The sequence below is a fragment of the Solanum stenotomum genome, chromosome 2 (assembly GCF_019186545.1).
Source record: "Solanum stenotomum isolate F172 chromosome 2, ASM1918654v1, whole genome shotgun sequence".
Classification (NCBI taxonomy): domain Eukaryota; kingdom Viridiplantae; phylum Streptophyta; class Magnoliopsida; order Solanales; family Solanaceae; genus Solanum; species Solanum stenotomum.
In genome coordinates, this window is record NC_064283.1 from 34,024,686 (window position 1) to 34,030,685 (window position 6,000).

A 6,000-nucleotide genomic window follows, 5' to 3' on the forward strand; every position below is an offset into this window, starting at 1 on the left:
TGGAGGGTTTTCACATGGATGACCTTGGATCGATCCCCCCTCATGTCTTCTGAGTAGAGTTTGGCGCAGATTGCCTAGTGGAGTTTATATCCCTTGTGTGGTTTGCATGATATACACAGTGGAGGTCTTACATAGTGAACACAAAGTGCTCACCACAGAGTGCTCACCTGAAGGGTAGAGATTGTGGCAAAGATTGTAGGATTGCGGGTCATCCTGGAGTTTCCCAAAAAGAAAAAAATGTGCGTTAATTTATTTTCTGGTACGCTGCCAAACTTCGAAAAGTTTGAAATTGAGAAGATAATCTGAATATGGAAAATGGTCAATCTCATACATAAAAGTTCCCTTTTATGAGATTTTGTTTTGGTTGTTATTAGAAAACATATAAAATATATCAGGGAAATTCAATGAAATTAGTTGCTTAAAGCTATTTGTAAACAATGACATTTTGTGGGACTCTACAAGAAATGTTCAATTCGAGTTGAGACTCTACAATGTGTGTTCAATTCCAACTAAGATTCATGGAGGTTGCTCAATCCTAAACTCTAGTTCATGCCTATATAAAGGGTACTATATTCTCTTGGAAGACATCTTGAAAATTCCATAAAGAGATCGAGATCTCGAATATTTCATTAATTCATGAAATATTAATAAAGAGATCAAATTCAAATCATCCTAATTCGAGAAATACGTCACTAATTCTGGGTGTTAATTGTCCTGAGTTTCTTACCATAAATAGGTTTTCCTTTTAGAAAAGGAAAACAAAAATATCTTTATATTTGGCTAGTCCTTTTCTGGTAGGAAAATGTTTAAGACTCTATAATTAGAGATTTGTTCCTTCTAACTTAATCAACATTCACAATGTAAGGCATTGAGAGTTTTGGTTAGGGGAGAATTTGTGGGACACAAGCTTGATAATTATCACTTGTGTGAACCTCTCATGTATTTCGAGTGAATTGGTTGAGGTTATTTCTCTCTATATTTTGTACTCTCATATTTATAGTGGATTGCTCATCTCCTTTGTGGTCGTAGGTCAATTGACCGAACCACGTTAAATCTTTTTGTCTTTTGGTATATTTCTCGTTTGTGTTCTTTCTTCATGGTCTTTCGAGGCTTGCTTTGATAGCTTCCCCATTACACTTACTTATTTCGGTCCTAACTACTAACCGCCCTTGAATCATGAATAAATTTTAGAATAGTTAAATTAAGGGAGAAACATAATTATACCAACATATTTATCAATAAAATTGTGTTTCTGCCAACACTAATCCTTATTAAAAGAGGTCATAAATAATATATTTAATAAAATTCACACACACATATATATATATATATATATATTATGTCACATGAAAATCTGACAAAAGAGCATGAAAGATAAAAAAAAAAAATTATTTACTCCAATTTGGACAATATTAGACTGATGAAATAATGGGTATTTAAAATTGAACTAAAAGCATGTTCGGATTGGTTTTAATTTTGAATTCTCTGGTTCAACAACTTGAAGTAGAATAATGCAAGTTAAGAATGAAGAAAGATTATAGGTGAATTAATGAGAGTAAATGAAATATATTAAAATTTAATATTTAAAATTAAGCAAGTAAATAGTAATATGATGTTTGATTGAAATCTCCATATGACCACATTTTGTACAAATAGGCTTCTCAACATAAGGACTAACACCTTTTGCTTCTTGAGGCTTGGGGGTAGACACTTTACCTTTGTTGACCCTTGGAGTGTTAGGAAGACCTTGGTTGGAAAACCTCTTTTTGAACTTTGGCTTATCTTGGATTTGAAACCTAACCTTAGAAGAATTTCCATCATCGGTCCTTGACCTCTTCAATTCTCTACCAACTTGCTTAAGCTTTTGCTCCTCAATTTGTTCGGCATGAACCATAAGACGAGAAATGTCCATGGTTGGGATTAGCATAGCCGACCTACATTCATTCACCACAAGATCGGACACCCCCATAACAAATTTGTTCATTGTAGCTCTAGAGTTTGACACCAAAGTAGGAGCATGCTTGGACAATTGAGTGAACATAAGGCAATACTCCTTCACACTCATACCCCCTTGACGAAGGTTGATGAATTCTTGCATTTTCCTCTCCCTTAGTTCCAAGGGGAAAAACCTATCAAGAAAAGTCATCTTGATTTAGCCCAACTTATCAGACACTCTCTATTAGGTCTCCCCTCCTTCCATTGTTCATACCACACTTGTGCCACATCTTTTAGTTGATAGGCGACTAACTCCACCTTTTCTTGAGAAGACACACCCATAGCCTCTAGAACCTTAAACACTTCATCAATGAACCCTTGTGGATCTTCTTCCACTTTGGATCTAAAGAAAGTAGGGGGATTCATCCTTGTGAAATCCCTTATCCTAGAAGCGGTAGTGCTAGCATTGGGGTTCACTTGCACCCTAGCATCCCTAGAAACTTGAGTGGCCAACACTTGAGTCAAATTGTGAATAGCCGACCTTATCTCAACATTAGACATAGCCCCTTCTTCAATAGGAACTTGAGGGTTTTGAGGAGCTTGAGGGGGAACCGCCTCATTCACATTCTCCTCACCGGCCCTCCTTGCATTGGTCCTTCTAGTATTCATTGCCTATAAGCACAAGATAAGGATTAGAAGAAAAAGACTAAATAGAGTTAAGACTCTTAGGCACGACTATGGAATAACAAAAGAGTGAAAGTTCCTAAGCATCTTGTAGCCTCTTATTCTTAAGTGCGGCGCGCTTCACACCCATGAACAAGACTCTACTCGACGTGGTATCTTGTGACATGAATCCTACATTATTCTTAACCTTATGCTCAGATACCAAGTTTGTAACGACCCGAGGGCACCCCCTAGTTGTTACCGGCGTATTCGACCTCGAAGAGGTCTTATATAAGCCCTTATCATTCGTCATAACATGTATCATAGAATAAAATCATGGAAAATTTAAAACTTTTACTTTGGAAGTTCAACTTCACTTCACATATAAAAAACAGAATCTAACTTCGTCATAATGTACCATCTAGACATAGGAGTATCGAAAATTGGACTTAGCCCTTACATCAATAAGAAGTCTTGAAATAGGAAAGTACAACAATGTCTTTCAACATAAGCAAAGAACTGAACATAGAAGCTAGATCATAGGGTCTTGTCCTCGGACTTGAGGACTCACCAAGTTGGGGAAGCAACTCCAAGTATCTTGAGAAGTAAGCTTGAATCTACGGCCTGAACCTAAATGTTTGGGGAAAAGGAAGAAAATACGGGTTAGTACAACACACGTACTAAGTATGGCTACTATGCATAAAAACCATTGAAACATTCATAAAAGGACATTTAGTCAAAACATTCTTTTTACCAAGTAAATCCAATATGCACACAAAGTAAGCATCATAGTCCAACCCAACATAATATCATCTCAACATGTAGATAACCCAAGCAATACTAGTGCATTGCAAACAATAGAACCCCATAGCCCTATTCAAAGCCAAGTATCAGATTAAACAACCTACTTCATGCATACATTCATAAGATCATGTGTCACCATAACTTACCATATTCATAATGATCATACATAACATAGCTTCAACATACATAAGTCATAATCATCAAAATCATAAGAGAACACTACTACAACAATCTCTTAGGATCCCACAAGTGCAATGCGCAAGAGAAGTCCCATACCCTCCCTTACACTATGTAGAAACCCTTAAAAAATCCCTAGTAAGAGTTCATACTTTTCATACCTTCATTTACTTTTACATTAGGGAAATATTGCAATAACCGACATAGACCATGAGAGCTACATGGAATCCGGTGTTCTACTCCCACACCGAAAAGAGAGGGTTAACACTTGCCTAAGGTGTAACCATTCGTACATAGCTATCTAGGTGGATCCACTAAGCTAAAGTCCTATGTGGGCACATAGTTAAAGGGCAAGGATATTGCTTCTAGAAACCCTAACTTACTAAATGTGGGGGTTTCCATCTCATGAGACAACACATACCGTAGGTAATTTGGACTTGCTAAACGTGAGGAAACCCATGTGGGGAGCCGGACTTACTAAACATGAGACCCCTATCTCATTTACATGCCCTTTTGGTGCTAAGCATCTAATTCCCTTTTGTAATCATCTTTAGTCATCACATAAGTTCACATTAGCCTTTACTAGAATCTTATGTAGACATCTTACCATAATAGCTCATATGTGTTCATAAGTGAGTAACAATCCTTTCACTTTAGAAACACTTAGCAAGTGAGTAAGCCTTTCACTTTACATTACACTATAATCATGAGAACTACCTTTCAATCATATAGCAATCATACCATAACATACATACATACTTCATAGCTAATTCAAGTGTAGAGGGTTAAGGATGAGAAAACAAAGTCATCAACACCAAAACAACACATTAGGTATAGCATCATTACAATCTAATTCACCTTTCATACTTGAGTTCAAAGAAGAACCAACCTTTATACCTTCTTGCCCTTCATGGGACATCCATGCTTCAATTAACAAACAATTCATAATCAATACATAATACAAGTTAATTCATGAAGTAATAACATAATCAACATCAATATAAGCAATTGAAATATTCCCTTCATAGCCTTGAAGGCTTCATTTAAAGACCCAACCCTAATTTCATAGAAATTATACATAACCTAGGGTAGAATCATCATACAAACATGATTTACATAACATCTCATTCAATTCATAGCCTTCAGTTGATATCCAACACAAACTAGGGTTAGAATTAGGAAAGGAAGGAGAAACATGGATCTCATGGGGAATTCTTCAAGAAACCACCAATACAATATAAATTCATCCATAATTGTTCATACAACATCAATCAAAGTCAGTTTATAACATCAATTTCACTTTAGAAAGAAGACCCACGTTTTTGGATTGAAACCTAGAAATTGGAGATTTTGAAATTCATCTTGAAGGGGCCTCTTGGGGAAAGGAATCCCAAGAGTGATAAGACACCATACCTTATTGACAAATTAACCACAAAAATCTGAGTTGAAACCTTGGAGAATTGGTCTTCTTCTTGAAGCTCCAATCTTCTTCAATGGAGTTATTGGGAAGAGAGAGAGAGTAGAGCGAAGGAGGAACTTTAGGTTTAGATCTTTGGGGTTTTGTGTTTTGAGTGATAAAAGTGAGGTAAATTGACTTAAAAATCATTATATACACGTCCCCTAAAGTACCCTAAATACCCCTCACTTAAATGGACTCTTTAATGAAGTAAAAATAGATTTCTGAATTTCTGCATTTTCGTCGCGGAACAAGTCCGCGACGCGGAGCTGTTCCCTGAAGATATTTGGAATTAAATTTCGAGACAGTAGAGTCCGCGAGACGACCGAGTTGTGAACTGACTTTTTTCTCCTTGGGGGAGCAAGTGTGCGATGCGCCCCTATTCCCTCCAAGTGCAATTTGCAAGCTGCCTTGGCAGCTTGCTTGGCCAAGGTTGGGATCCTCCTCGGGGCCCCTTAGGGTGGCCCCGGAGAGTCGTATTCAAACATTTTGACCCTATGAACATATATTTACCTATTTTAAACCTTTTTACAAGATTATACCATCATACGACAAACCCAAACCTGCCCAAAACCTAAGGACAAACTAGAACACATTCTTCTCTAGTTTCTGGACGTTGCGGGTGTTTCTTGACGTTTAGTCTCTTACTCTCCCAAACCAAGTCAATTGCATTAATTTAGGTTTATAAACATCATTTCAACTATTTTTAATTCATTATTCATAAGGTGAGGCTCTAACTTAAGTCATAGAATTTCCGGGGTGTTACAATATCCCCCTTAGGAACATTCGTCCCCGAATGTCACTTGGACTTCTTTCTAGGGAGACAATGACTCAAACTAGCAGCACAACAACCAATCACATCAACAACATCATATCATCATATCATATAGGAATTTAATCCCCAACATCACTATGCTCAAAACTCTTTTCTTCACATAAGTATAGGAGGAACTAGCTTCTCCATA